This window comes from Triticum urartu, chromosome 7, assembly GCF_003073215.2.
Source record: "Triticum urartu cultivar G1812 chromosome 7, Tu2.1, whole genome shotgun sequence".
NCBI lineage: Eukaryota > Viridiplantae > Streptophyta > Magnoliopsida > Poales > Poaceae > Triticum > Triticum urartu.
In genome coordinates, this window is record NC_053028.1 from 316,641,575 (window position 1) to 316,656,277 (window position 14,703).

Consider the following 14,703-nt stretch of genomic DNA (forward strand, 5'->3'; position numbering starts at 1 on the left):
AGTCTGAGGCCCTCCAGAAGAGAGCCCCTGAGCCCTGCCCGAGAGGGGCGCTGGGCGCGCTTACCTATGTGATGGAGGGAGGCGCCCCAGGCGCGGACGCCGATCCTGTCGAGGCGCCGCTTGCCTGAGGCCCTATGTGACGCAGCTCCTTCTTCTTGGGGGTGGCCTCAGGAGGGCGCTCGCCTGACTGTCAGGGTCGTCGATTGCTGTAGCTTGGAAGGCACACTCGAGGGAGCACACCGCGTCTCTTTCTTCGCATGTGACTGTTATGATTCTGCCGCTTCCTGGCATCTTGAGGACATTGTAGCCGTGATGGGTCACCGCCATGAACTTGGCCAGGGCTGGATACCCGAGGATGGTGTTCTATGGCAGGTGGATGTAGGCGACGTCGAAGTCAATGAGTTCGGTGCGGTAGTTGTTGCATTCTCCGAAGGTAACGGGGAGGCGGACCTGCCCGATCGGGGTAGTAGATCCGTCGGTCACTCCTGAGAAAGGCTTGGTAGGCTGAAGCTGGTCATATGGCACTTGGAGGTTGTTGAACATGTCAACGGACAGGACATTGAACCCTGCGCCGCCGTCGATGAGGGTCTTGGTAACTTGCATGCTGCTGATGACTGGCAAACAGATCATTGGGATGACACCAGCAGTGGGCGCGCACTTGAGCTTATCTGCCGAACTGAACGTGATGGGGCACCTGGACCATCTGAGTGGGTGTGTGGCCTCGAGCATGGGGATAACTGCATTCACTTCACGGGCAAATTTTTTGAAGATACGCTGCGAGGCTGGGGCTTGAGCTCCACCCAAGATGCAGGCGATAGCGCGTGGCTCCTGGAAGCCCCCAGCCCCCTCATTTTGATGGTGGTCGTCATTCCTTCTGGGTGGTGGCGGTAGTGGAGGAAGGCCTGCATTGCCTTGAGGACGAGCCTCACGAGGCTGGTCCCTCCAGGCGCCCTCGCGAGGCTGATCCTGCCAGCGGTCCTCACGAGGCCAGTCATGCCACTCCTCGCGCGGGCCACGGTCGTTCCAGCGTCCGCCACCTCGTCCCACTCCTCGGCCGTAGCCCTGGTCGATGCGCTCGAGGCGTCGACCGAACCGTCCTTCTCGAATGGCTCTGAGCTCTTGACAGTCGCTGATGTTGTGGGTATGCAGGTTATGGAAGGCGCAGAACGGTCGGCTGCCCTTGGATGACTCAGGCTGGTCTCTGCCGCGCTTGGTGTCTGGCTCCGCCGCGAGCACGGCTGTTCCCTTGCGCTTCACGTCCTTGGCCTTGGTCTTTTTGTCCTCTGGGTCTGCAACAGGGAGCTCGAGGAGGGAGAGGCCCTCCTCAGCTCTTGCACACTTGGTTGCGATGTTGAACAGCTCCAGGGTCGTGCACAACTCTTCGTGGATGGTGAGCTCATCCTTCATCTTGACACCGCGAACACCGTCGGAGAACGCTGAGATGATGGCCTCGTCGGTCACCTTGGGGATTTTGATGCGCGCGCTGTTGAAGCACTGAATGTACTTTTGCAGGGTCTCTCCTGGTTGTTGCTTGATGCGGCGCAGGTCACCCGCGACCGGGGGGGCGGTCGCGAGTGCCCTAGAAGTTGGCGATGAAGCGGTTGCGCATCTCGTCCGAGGAGGAAATTGAGCCTGGAGGCAGGTTCAGGAGCCAGGAGCGGGGGCCATCCTTGAGAGCCATGGGAAACCAGTTCGCCATGATCTTCTCATCGCCGTTGGCCGCCTCGATGCTCAGCTCGTAGATTTGCAAGAACTCTGCGGGGGCGGGGGTGCCGTCGTAGTGAGGAGGCAGATCTGGCTTGAACTTGCTCGGGGAGCTCATGCGCCATGAGGAGCGCGGCGCATGCGTCCATGGGAACACGATGAGCGTGAGGCGACAAACCAGCAGGAGTCAGCGATGGAGGGGCGGTGCGGCCGTCCTGCCGCACCGAGGGGTGCAACAAGGATGCTTACTGCTCGTTCCCCGCCGGGCCGGTGGCGGCGTTGGCGGCAAGCGAAGGAGAGCGACGGGGTGGCCCGCCGACGGGGGCCATCTGAGCAACGCGGGTGGCGAGGGCAGCCCAGCGCTCGGCATGGGCGCGACGCGCGTCCGCCATGGAGACGATGAAGCGACGTGATGCGGAGCAACGGAAGGGAAGCTTTGGCACACTCCTACCTGGCGCGCCAAATGTCGGATCACGGGTTCCGGCAAAACCCTTAAGGTTCGAACACTGGGGTGCACGCGAAGATCTCCCCCCTATCGATCCGCGTACTAACTTAGCCTAGATCTCACGAACTAACTCGACGAACTCGCAACACAAAAGACACAAGATTTATACTGGTTCGGGCCACCGTTGTGGTGTAATACCCTACTCCAGTGTGGTGGTGGTGGATTGCCTCTTGGGCTGAGGATGAATAGTACAAGGGGAAGAACAGCCTCCTGAGGCTGAGGTGTTCTTGTGATTGGCGCACTTGTGTGGCTGGGGATGACCTCGATGATCCTTCTTCGCCCCCCCGCCTATGGTGGTGGCTAGTCCTATTTATAGAGGCCCTGGTCCCCTCCCCAAATATTGAGCGGGAAGGGAGCCAACAACGGCCAATTTGAAAGGGGACAACTAGTACAAGCTATCCTGACAAAAGGTGGTCTTCGCCTGCCAAAGGTTCTGGTGGTGACGCCGTCCTGGGCTCCATGGTGACCTCCGTCTTGCCATCCTTTTGGTCTTGGTCTCATTGCACCAATATGGAAACCTTTGCTTGATGCCTTGATACGTCTCCGTCGTATCTATAATTTTTGATTGTTCCATGCCAATATTCTACAACTTTCATATACTTTTGGCAACTTTTTATACTATTTTTGGGACTAACATATTGATCCAGTGCCAAGTGCCAGTTCCTGTTTGTTGCATGTTTTTTGTTTCGTAGAATATCCATATCAAACGGAGTCCAACTAGGATAAAAAATTATGGAGATTTTTTTTTTGCAATATATATGATTTTTTGGAAGAAAAATCCACGCGAGACGGTGCCCGAGGGGGCCACGAGGTAGGGGGGCGCGCCCTTGATCCTTGTGGCCACCCCGTAAGGTGGTTGGTGCCCTTCTTTCACCGCAAGAAATCTAATATCCGAATATAGACCGTGTTAAAATTTCAGCCCAATCGGAGTTACGGATCTCCTGGAATAAAAGAAACAGTGAAAGGGTAGAATCTAGGAACGCAGAAACAAAGAGAGACAGATCCAATCTTGGAGGGGCTCTCACCCCTCCCACACCATGGAGGCCATGGACCAGAGGGTAAACCTTTCTCCCATCTAGGGAGGAGGTCAAGGAAGAATAAGAAGGAGGGGGGCTCTCTCCCCCTCGCTTCCGGTGGCACCGGAGTGCCACTGGGGGCCATCATCATCACCACAATCTTCACCAACAACTTCACCGCCATCATCACCAACTCTTCCCCCTCTATGCAGCGGTGTAACCTCTCTCTTACCCGCTGTAATCTATACTTAAACATGGCGCTCAACGCTATATATTATTTCCCAATGATGTATGGCTATCCTATGATGTTTGAGTAGATCCGTTTTGTCCAATGGGTTATTTGATGATCAAGATTGGTTTGAGTTGCATGTTTTATTATTGGTGTTGTCCTATGGTGCTCTCCGTGTCACGCAAGCGTGAGGGATCCCTGCTGTAGGGTGTTGCAATACGTTCATAATTCGCTTATAGTGGGTTACGTGAGTGACTGAAACACAAACCCGAGTAAGGGGGTTGTTACGTATGGGATAAAGAGGACTTGATGCTTTAATGCTATGGTTTGGTTTTACCTTAATGATCTTTAGTAGTTGCGGATGCTTGCTAGAGTTCCAATCATAAGTGCATATGATCCAAGTAGAGAAAGTATGTTAGCTTATGCCTCTCCCTCATATAAAATGGCAATAATGATTACCGGTCTAGTTATCGATTGCCTAGGGACAAATAACTTTCTCGTAACAAAAACCACTTTACTAAAACTAACTTAGTTGTGTCTTTATCTAAACAGCCCCTACTTTTTATTTACGCGCTCTTTATTATCTTGGAAACCTATCCAACAACACCTACAAAGTACTTCTAGTTTCATACTTGTTCTAGGTAAAGCGAACATCAAGCGTGCGTAGAGTTGTATCGGTGGTTGATAGAACTTGAGGGAATATTTGTTCTGCCTTTAGCTCCTCGTTGGGTTCGACACTCTTACTTATCGAAAACTCTTGCGATCCCCTATACTTGTGGGTTATCAAGACCTTTTTCTGGCGCCGTTGCTGGGGAGCAATAGCGTGGGGTGAATATTCTCGTGTGTGCTTGTTTGCTTTATCACTAAGTAATTTTATTTGCTGTTGTTAGTTGTTCTCTATCTTTACTTATGGATATGGAACACAAAATACCAAAAAAAATTATGTGTACCTGCTACTCATGGAGACGGGGAACCTCCTAAAACCCTCGATGCTCAATATGTGAAAGATATTATGTACCACTTTGATAATCCTGAGAAAACCTCATTCAATCTGGCAATGGGAGTAACGTTGGATCAACGTGAATACTTTAGGGATTATTGCTTGACACAAAAAGGGAAACTATTATGGGATCAAATTTATATATTGTATTGGTATGCTAGGCAACAATGCTTGAGATATGATTATACTTGTTGCTCTAGGATGAAGGCTTCACACCTTCCCTTTTCATGTGAATTTAATGATAATGAAACCTTAGCTTCTTATGCTAATGGTTTATATGATTACAATGATGTGGAACAAATAGAAGAATTTGTTGCTTTTAAGGGTGCTTATGAAATTGAATCTTTGTTTGAAAAGTATGAAGCTTTTGATGATGATGTTTATAGGCCTGAAAATTTAGCTATTCTAAAATATTGCTATGATAATTATGAATATAATTCCTATATTAATGCGCTTATTAAGAAAGTCTCTGTTGTGCAAGAAGAGACTAATATTTTGCAGGAATCTATGGAAGAAGAAATTGATGAAACTCTGAGCTCATTGGATGAAAAAGATGAGGAGGAGAGCGAAGAACAAAAGGAGGAAGAGCGGATTGATCACCCGTGCCTACCTTCTAATGATAGTAACTCTTCAACTCATACATTGTTTAATTCCCCTTCATGCTTACCGAAGGATGAATACTATGATAATTGCTATGATCCCGTTGATTCTTTTGAAATATCCCTTTTTGATGATGCTTGCTATGCTTGTGGCCAAGATGCCAATATGAATTATGCTTATGGAGATGAACCTGCTATAGTTCCTTATGTTAAACATGAACTGTTGCTATTGCACCCACGCATGATAGTCTGATTATATTTTTGAATTCTCCCAACAACACTATGTCGGAGAAGTTTACCCTTATTAAGGATTATATTGACGGGTTGCCTTATACCGTTGCACATGATGATTTTGATGAATATAATATGCATATGCTTGCTGCTTCTACCTGCAATTATTACCTGTCGGTGTCAAAACCGGCGGATCTCGGGTAGGGGGTCCCGAACTGTGCGTCTAGGCTGGATGGTAACAGGAGGCAAGGGACACGAAGTTTTACCCAGGTTCGGGCCCTCTTGATGGAGGTAAAACCCTACGTCCTGCTTGATTAATATTGATGATATGGGTAGTACAAGAGTATATCTACCACGAGATCGGAGAGGCTAGACCCTAGAAGCTAGCCTATGGTATGATTGTTGTTCTGTATGTTGTCCTACGGACTAAAACCCTCCGGTTTATATAGACAGCGGAGAGGGTTAGGGTTACACAAAGTCGGTTACAATGGTAGGAGATCTGCATATCTGTTTCGCCAAGCTTGCCTTCCACGCCAAGGAAAGTCCCTTCCGGACATGGGATGAAGTCTTCAATCTTGTATCTTCATAGTCCAGGAGTCCAGCTGAAGGTATAGTCCGGCCATCCGGACACCCCCTAATCCTGGACTCCCTCAGTAGCCCCTGAACCAGGCTTCAATGACGACGAGTCCGGCGCAGTTTGTCTTCGGCATTGCAAGGCGGGTTCCTCCTCCAAGTACTTCATAGAAGATTTTGAACAGAAAGAATAGTGTCTGGCTCTGCAAAATAAATTTCCACATATTGCCATAGAGAGAATAATGTTCATACCAATCTAATCTGCTGACGTACTCCGTAGCATGACAACACCACGGCCAAGCCTTTATTCGAATCGTCTTAGTATCCCACCTCAGCGTGTCATGCGAGGCGGTTTCCTTGGCACGTCTTGTTAAAGCAGAGATCGTGTCCCCTTATTCCGGGATTCTCATCGATACGGGCGTGGGTAACCAAACCGCTTCTAGGACTCCTAGACTATAGGCAAGTCCAAACGGCCACGGAGAGGACGCTTGATATTCACCCTCTTTATAAAGGGACAAGGCTTTTATTTTTTCTCTCCCGTGCTTAATCGAATCCTTCCCCCACCGCAAGCTCAAACACCCAAAGTTCAGGTCAGGTGCTCCGAACCTTCAATCATGTCCGGATCTAGCCTTCAAGGCCGATGGATGCCTTCCTCCATCAGGGAAGAAGACATCAAAAAGTTGAGGGAGGCCAGATATCTGACCGCCGAGGTTTCGCATCGGCTGCCTGCCCGAGGGCAGGCCGTCCCCTCCCCCGAACCCAACGAGAACGTCGTGTTCGTCTCCCACTTCTTCTGAGGTCTAGGCCTTGCTCTGGATCCTTTCGTCAGGGGTTTGCTGTTTTATTACGGGCTAGATTTCCATGATCTAGCTCCGGACTCCTTTCTTCATATCACGACATTTATTGTCGTGTGTGAGGCCTTCCTCCGGGTTACCCCTCACTTTGGCCTGTGGCTCAAGACCTTTGAAGTAAAGCCGAAGATGATCGAGGGGCAACATGCAGCACGCGGAGGTGCCTCAGTATGCAAGATGACGGGAGATCCATGGCCCAAAGGTTCCATTCTAGAGGTGTCTGAATTGTGGCAACATGAGTGGTTCTATATCACGGCTCCTAGAAGTGCCAATTGGGCGGCCGCCCCTGTTTTCCGCTCGGGCCCTCCACCACAACTGATGTCATGGATCAGTAGAGGTCTGAGCTGGGGTCCAGCCAAGGACGTGCCTATACTGCAAAGCCGCATTCGAGATCTCTTCAATGGATATTTTAGTTTGGTTGCGGTAATGCAAGTTATGCTGGTTCGTCAAGTCCAGCCTTGCAAACGCCGGCCCCTTCGCTTGTGGGAGTTCAATCCTGAGGGACCACGTCTCATTCGAAATTTCCTCGGCCTGACGCACGAGGAGATGTACAAGTCATTCTTCGGACCTCAGGTAGAGTGTACGGAAATCACCGAGGACGTGGGCCTGAGCAGTAACCGCGTCGCCGAACAGGTAAGGAATCTTCCGGCCGAACATACTATCTCTCATTTGTTACGAAGTTATTTCTAAGAGTTTGCTTTTTGACCAGGACTGGCTAACAAAGGCGAAGTTGATTCGGTGTTCGGCCCCCTCCCTGAGGGTTTGGACAATCCGGTATTGGAAAAGATTCTCCAGGTCGCACCTTGCCCGGAGCCCTTGAAGGAAGATACTGGGGAGGATAATACGGGCGGACGCGGGCCCCCAACGCTGCCCATTCTAACTGAGGGAGCGAGCGTCTCCATGAAGGAAGACGACCGGAGGAGGAAAAGGACTGCGCTCGGGGATTCGGAAGCCGAAGCTTCCAAATGGGAGAAGAAGTCTCCCACAGAGGGTCCTACCTTGGGGGGTGCTTTTGCCGCACAAAGTCCGTGGGGGGATCAATTCTCCAGCGAGTTGTAAGTGACCCAAAATACTTTAATAGTACAGGTATGCCATCTTTTTCTTCTGAGAAAATAACCACCGCATATATCTTTGCAGTTCGGGCCTTAGCCCCTCTCAAATGAGCTCGTCTTCTGGGGATCTTCTTCCAGAGATGATGGAGAGCGAAACGCCTCCTCCGGACTCCTCCGCTCCGGAAGCGGGCGACCCCGAAGTGTCGTCGCGGAGGGCCTCTCCGAGTCCGGTGAGGCCAGAAGATAATCCCATTGACCCCCGAAGCTCCCAGTGTCCGGCTCCCGAAGAGAGCAAACAAAAGAGTCCGGCACCGTCTAGTGTGCAATCGGATGTTCTGAGGGAGTTGGTGGGGCGAGCGGCCATCTCAGATGAACACCGTATGTTGATGAATACGGTGATGGAGAGAATCTCGTCCGCCGAAAGCATATTGCATGAAGCTGTTATGAGTCTACTGACAGGCTTTGAGGTACGTAAAATAATGTATGATAGTCCTGCACATGCTAGGTGTGCCCTATGTAGATAGTAGCCCCCGAGACTCTGGTTTTCATCGGAAACGACGACAAACAGAGGATCATATTCCCAGGTAATAACCATACTGCCTCTATGTGCAGGTGATGGAAGCTCCGATGGCTAGCCGGACTAGCAAGTTTGCCCATTTGAAACGGCAGTTGGATGCGGCGGACGCCGACATCGAGCTTGTTAACAAAAGGCTTGACGAGGCACAGGGTAAGTGTCATTATCTGGTAAATGCCACATAGTAAGAGCAGCATGATGCCAGTATCTTTAATATGTTGTGACTGCAGATGGAGCTGCCACTGTTGAAGCCTTGCGGACAGAACTTGCCCGAGCCAAGGAACAAGCGAGGTTTGGTAATGCGGCTGCTTTGAAGGCGGCCGAAGAGTTGAAAGCCGAGAAGGCCGCGCATGGAGAGAGCCAAGATAAGATGGCCAAGATGGCCATAGAATTAAAAGCCGCCGCCGACCGTTGCTGGGTTCTTGAAAAGGAAAACCTAGCGAAGGCATCGGACCTTGAGAATGCTGCTGCGACGAGAAAAGACATCTGCACTGCTACGAGGGCGAAGAAGGAGGAGCCGCAGAAGCGGGGGATATTGTAGCTAGGAAATCCTTTATGTTGTGGAGGAAGTTCGGAGATCCACGGTATGCCCCTCTGGATCGGCTATGGAGTTCGGAGGATGTGTATATGGATTTGGCGGCGAGCGCTGCCGATGCGGCCAAGTACTTCCAGGGTCAGACGGATCGTGAAGTCGACCAGCTGTTTTGGACACAATTCCATTCTCCCGAGCGTCCGCTTTCATTGACTGACCAATTAGCCGAATGGGCCGAACTGAATAGGTTGTCCTGACTCGCCATGAGGTCTGTTGTGGATCAGCTATGGCCGGAAAGGCCAAAACCGAACAACTATTTCAGCTTGGTGCAGCAGTTCCTTGACGTGGTGCTGCTCATTAATGCAATGAAGAGGTCGGCGTGCATAGAGGGCTCATGGATGGCCTTTGCCCGTGTTAAAGCATATTGGGCGGAGATGGATGCTACCACTGTTGCAGCGCGGGATTCGGCCATAGGCCGAATGGCTGCTGAGCACTACTTTGAAGAAGTTCTTGAGGGTGCTCGTTTGATAGAGACCCAGTGCTCAAAAAATATTATGTTTGAGTGATATGTAATCTCATTGTAAGAGAAATGCTTTTATAAATTTTTATAAGGCTATTTTTATACTTTTGCCTGAAAGTAATATGATGCCTCCTGGGCGGCCGTTTATGTATACATGTGTACAACCTGAAAGATTGCAGCCGTCGGCTTCAACCCCCACGCATATAATGCGGAGGTGCTCGCAAAAAACACGCGTTCACACTTAACCCAACGTCTTGGTCCTATTAAGGAGGTGATAGCGGAGCGAGCGAGGCAACCGGGCTATAATGCTTTAGCACTTTCACTTAGCCATAGGAGTTTGACAGTGGGGCTACTAGATAGCCCCTGGTGGCTCCGCACTCTCCCGATCCCGGGGTGCATACATGCCTGGCCGGAAAACGGCCCTTCGTTAAGGCAGAGGAATTCTAACATTCCAACAGGTCATGGAGTGGTTGACCAGTCTCACGCTATATCATGACAGTCAGTTTTCGGCTTTCTCTACTGAGGTGCTCATCCGGATGAACCAGGGCACAATCGCAGTAGTTCTCCTGGTGCTACCTTAGCCGGTAAAGCGGAACATAAGGCACCAAAACACAGGAGTCGGGCAAACCCAACATTTGACCAAAGACAATGATTCGAAGCTGATGCATATAGGGCCAAATTCGTGACGCCGAACACTCTCTAAGGTATTCGGTCTTTGTGGTATAAACCGGGCCTAACTAATGGCCTTTGTAAGAAGCCCCTTGTGTCCAGGTACGTGCATTGTTCTGGCGTGGCCACATGCCAAGACGTCAGCATCCTTCTCAACGGTGGATATGTATCAACAAGAGACAGTAAAAAGGGTTTACGCAGGGTCTTAATCTAAAAAGAATCCTTGGAGCGGGTCCCTGCTGCACGTCTGCGCCTGTGTCTCCATTGTGCCGTATCCTGGACGGGTGTAGCATGATGATCGTCTATAAAATAGAGGAATTTAGGTGAAAAAGTTGTCGTGCAAAAAGATAGTTTTTAAAGAAACCATGTATAATTCAAGATGAGAAAAAATTGCCACTTGTCTGCGCGCATTGAGCCCCTTGTATTGACAAATAGGGGTGTGACCATTTGTTCGGTATAAATAGCGGCGCCGGACTTGATTAGTTGTGTCTGAGGTCTTGACGACCTATTGGATGCTTTCGCTGGTCCGGGCGCCTTTAGTGTGCGGCTGCCAAGGCAGCCGCACTCTCTTCGGCGCGCAGAGATCGCTTGATATTTCCGTTCACTGAAATGATGCCACGTGGACCGGGCATCTTGAGTGTGAGGGACGCGTAGTGTGGTATTGCATTAAAGCGAGCGAAAGCTTCGCGTCCGAGCAGTGCTTGATAGCCACTTTGGAACGGAGCGATGTGGATGGTTAAATGCTCGCGACGGAAGTTATCGGGGGAGCCGAATATAACTTGTAGTAGGAGGGAGCCCGTACAACGAGCCCCTAGGCCTGGTGTTACTCCTTTAAAGGTAGTATTGCTATGGCGAATTTTTTTTGGGTCTAACCCCATCCCGCGGATTGTATCCTGATATATTAGGTTTAGATTGCTGCCACCGTCCATCAAGACTCATGTGAAGTGATATCCGCCAATTACTGGGTCTAATACCAGGGCAGCCCATCCTGCGCGTCGGATACTTGCTGAGTAATCGCGATGGTCGAAAGTGATCGGTTGAGACGACCGGTGGCAGGACTTCGCGGTGACAGGCACTTGGGTATATTTTCTTGGGAGTGCCGCGTTGTTTTTTCCCTTGATCACGTGTAACACGTTTACTGTTTTGACTTTTGGTGGAAATTTCTTTTGTTCCCCAGTGTCTTGCTCGGGAGGCTCGTCCTCGTCTTCGCTTGGTGTATCCTCCCCCTTGTGTACGGCATTGAGCTTGCCGGACTGCTTGAAGACCCAACATTCTCTGTGGGTATGATTAGCAGGTTTACCAGGGGTACTATGGATCTTGACATACTTGGTCCAGAATTTTGTTGAGGCTGGACAGTTCATCCCTGGTGCCTTTAGAGGGCGGCTTTTGCTGACCTGGCCGAGAGCTTTTGAATCCGGCGTTTACTGCCGTGCCCTTCGTGCTGTCTTCTTTATTTCGGTGTTTGTTATTGTTGTTGCGCCGTGATTTCCCGTTTCCATCTCTAACTTCAGATGTACTGGGGTCACTGATGCTGCATCTGGCTAGTCAGCTATCCTCACCCACGCAAAAGCGGGTCATGAGGCTTGTTAATGCGTCCATCGTTCTCGGCTTATTTTGGCCGAGGTGTCTAGCGAGCCATTCTTCACGGACGCTATGCTTAAAAGCTGCCAAGGCTTCGGCGTCCGGACAATCGACACTCTGGTTCTTTTTAGTAAGAAACCTGTTCCAAAGCTTTCGGGCTGACTCTCCGGGCTGTTGAGTTATATGACTCAAATCGTCCGCATCCGGAGGTCGGACATAAGTCCCTTGAAAATTTGCCCGAAAGGCGTCTTCGAGCTCTTCCCAACTTCCAATGGAGCTTTCGGGGAGGCCTTTAAGCCAGTGACGAGCTGGCCCTTTGAGCTTGAGGGGTAAGTACTTGATGGCGTGGAGATCATCTCCTCGAGCCATATGGATATGAAGGATGTAGTCCTCAATCCAGACCACAGGGTCTGTTGTTCCGTCGTATGTCTCTACGTTTACGGGTTTGAATCCCTCTGGAAATTCATGGTCCAGCACCTCATCGGTGAAACATAGGGGGTGTGCGGCACCCCTGTAGCTGGGTGTACCACATTGTTCGGATGTTTGTTGTGTTGCATTGTATGCTGGGGCGCGCTTGCGTGGTCCATAGATGGATCTTGTTGCGCCGTCCTTTGGGTGCGAGCCCTCGCATGGGTCGCGTGTTGTATTGTGAGTGGCGTTGTATGCCGCTCTGTGTTGGTAGAGGGGTCGTCTATCCGGCCAGGTGGCTGCTTTGATATTTGGTTGTGGGGGGTCTGAGGCCTCCTCATCGAATTCAGGTAGCAGCTTCCGCTTTGGGTAGCTCTTGGAGGGGCGATTGTCGCCATACCTCACTGCTGTGTTGAGTATTTTACTCCATCTGATTTGGAGTGTGTCTTGCGGAGCCTTGAGCCTTTGCTTCTGCTTTTTAAGACTCCTCGCGGTGGCAACAAGCCTTTTACAGGCATTCTGCTGCTCCGGGTGCCTGTCCAGCGTTATGTCGTCCGGACTATTATCCTTGATAGAATTTGTTTGTTCAGTTTGATTATCCGGATTGCCGTTGTCCGGCAGCGGTTCACCCTGCTCCAGCGCTAGGTCTGTGTGATCGTTATTTCTATCGAGGCGGGATTTGGGGCGGCGCTTGCGTCGCCGCTTTGACTGCTTCTCGAGGGAACAAGCCTTCGGTGCATCCTTCCGCTCCTCGTCGTCATTTTTTGATGCGTCCACCATGTATACGTCATATGATGAGGTGGGCGTCCAGTGCCCTGTGGGCGGTGGTTCTTCTTCGCCTCCCGCATCGTCGTCCATACCGTCGATGTTTTCAGAGTCGAAGTCAAGCATGTCGGTTAAATCGTCGACAGTGGCTACAAAGTGGGTGGTGGGTGGGCGTCGAATTTCTTCGTCTTCCGCATCCCAATCTTGCTGGCCGTGATCCGGGCAGGGATCTCTTGACAAAGTGAGAGACTTTAGTGATTTCATAATATTGCCGAAGGGCGAGTGCTGAAAGATGTCCGTGGCGGTAAACTCCATGATCGGCGCCCAATCGGATTCGATCGGCAGGGGTGCGGAAGGTTCGGAGTCCGGCTCCTTGGAGTCACGAGTCTCGCAGAGTACGGGGCTGGTGTTCGGCTCGATCATCATTGGGATCGCAGCCCCCGAGGCGGCGTCCAACCACCCATCCTCGATCGGCGCAGTTGGCTCCGAATTAAGGGTCAAAGCCGATGCGGGTGCGGCCTCCAGGGCACTGTTTGACGGCAGAGCTAGATCATGCCCGTCGTGACAGTGCGGCGCGCTCGGCAGTGGCTCGACTCCGTCGAAGATCAAGTCCCTGCGGATGTCAGCCGTGTAGTTTAAACTTCCAAACCTGACCTGACGGCTAGGGGCGTAGCTTTCGATCTGCTCCTGATGGCCAAGCAAATTAGCCCGCAGTGCAAAGCCGCCGAAGACAGAGATTTGTCTGGGGAGACAAGTTTCACCCTGGACCGCATCACTATCGATGATAGTAGGAGCCATCAAGCCTGACGGCGACGACACAGAGGAACTCTCAATGAAAGCACCAATGTCGGTGTCAAAACCGGCGAACCTGGGTAAAACTTCGTGTCCCTTGCCTCCTGTTACCATCCGGCCTAGACGCACAGTTCGGGACCCTCTTCCCAAGATCCGCCGGTTTTGACACCGACACCACCTCTCTATGTTTCCAATACGATAAAATTGCAAGGAACTGTTTATACTATGCATTGGCCTTCACTATGTGTGCATGAATTGTTCTTTTATGACATGCCAATGCATAGGAAGAAAGTTAGACTTCGTTGCTACATGATGTATGTTACTTTGTGCTCACTACTAAACTACAAATCATTGTTAATTAAAATTGGCTTTGATATACCTTGGGATCCGGGTGGATTCATTACTTGAGCACTATATGCCTAGCTTAATGGCTTTAAAGAAAGCGCTGCCAGGGAGACAACCCAGAAATTTTAGAGAGTCATTTATTTCTGTTGAGTGCTTTTATATAGTTTAAAAACAAAATAAAATAAAGAGGGGAACCCAAAACTTTTTCAAAAACGAAAGTGAAAGTGAGAAAGACAAGCATTGTTGAAGTGGGAGAGCTCCTTGAACTTTGTTCATGCTCACGGCAACTTTGTGAATCTTGATTACAGAAACTTTTCAAAAAAAATAATTATCCCCTTGTACAATTCCATTGTATTATAAAAATAATGTGCCAAGGTTTGCCTTTAGGATGTTTTAGATGCTTGTTGGTTTGTATGGTGTAGGACAGAAACTTTGGCTGTAGTGCGTGATTTTACATTTTTAGATGGAACGTCAAATTGTTATGATTTGTTTTGCACTGTCTTTCTATACAATTTTTTAATTTTTCCTAATTTTGGCAGATTTTTTCAAGTATCAGAAGTATGGTAAATGTTCAGATTATTACAGACTGTTCTGTTTTAGACAGATTCTGTTTTTGATGCATAGTTTGTTTGTTTTGATGAAACTCTCGATTTATATCAGTGGATTAAGCCATGTGAGGGAGTCCTGGATTAGGGGGTCTCCGGACAGCCGGACTATCTCCATTGGCCGGACTGTTAGACTATGAAGATACAAGATT